The sequence below is a fragment of the Carlito syrichta genome, unplaced genomic scaffold, assembly GCF_000164805.1.
Source record: "Carlito syrichta isolate Samal-C Ts95f unplaced genomic scaffold, Tarsius_syrichta-2.0.1 Scaffold90626, whole genome shotgun sequence".
Taxonomy (NCBI): domain Eukaryota; kingdom Metazoa; phylum Chordata; class Mammalia; order Primates; family Tarsiidae; genus Carlito; species Carlito syrichta.
In genome coordinates, this window is record NW_007034722.1 from 224326 (window position 1) to 224810 (window position 485).

General features: G+C 67.6%; 1 protein-coding gene across 1 annotated transcript in view; it reads left to right on the forward strand.

Annotated features, from left to right (window-relative positions):
• The first annotated feature begins 279 nt into the window (after positions 1–279).
• RNF4 (ring finger protein 4) overlaps positions 280–485 on the forward strand; it is a 43866-nt gene continuing 43660 nt past the window's right edge. The window contains exon 1 of the mRNA XM_008058980.1: positions 280–413. The gene's annotated coding sequence lies outside the window, so the exon portion shown is untranslated. The remainder of the gene's footprint in view (positions 414–485) is intronic.

The following is a 485-nucleotide window of genomic DNA, read 5'->3' on the forward strand; positions in this document are numbered from 1 at the left end:
CAGGGGCTCGGCTAGTCCTCAGACCACAACTCCCGAGAGGCCTTGCCGACGGAGCGGCGTCGGGCGGCCCTCCCGGAAGGTGGGTGCTCCCGGACACGAGCGTGGGTGGGCCGGAAAGAGGCGCGTTTCAAAGCGGTGATAGATAGTTGTCTTATCCAATAAGATTGAAAGTATGCCGCCTCGACCGGCAGACCGCCGAAGTCGGCGCGGAGACGGCCAATAGGAATGCGCCGGGGGCGGAGCCGCGGATTCCAGAGCGGAAGTGGCTCGCTGTTGAGGCGGCGGCGTCCTGCTGGAGGGGTCCTCTTCGGCGGCTGGCTAAGGTGCTTCCTCTTTTGAGCGTGTTGGCGACGACGCCTGCGGGCCAGGCCGGCTCCACGTAAGGCCGGCCTTCGCGGGAGGGGAGCGACACGGTGAGGTCCGAGTAAATGCGGGGTTCGAGCGGCTTCGCCGTCTGCGGAGGCCTCGGCGCTCTCCGCCCGGGG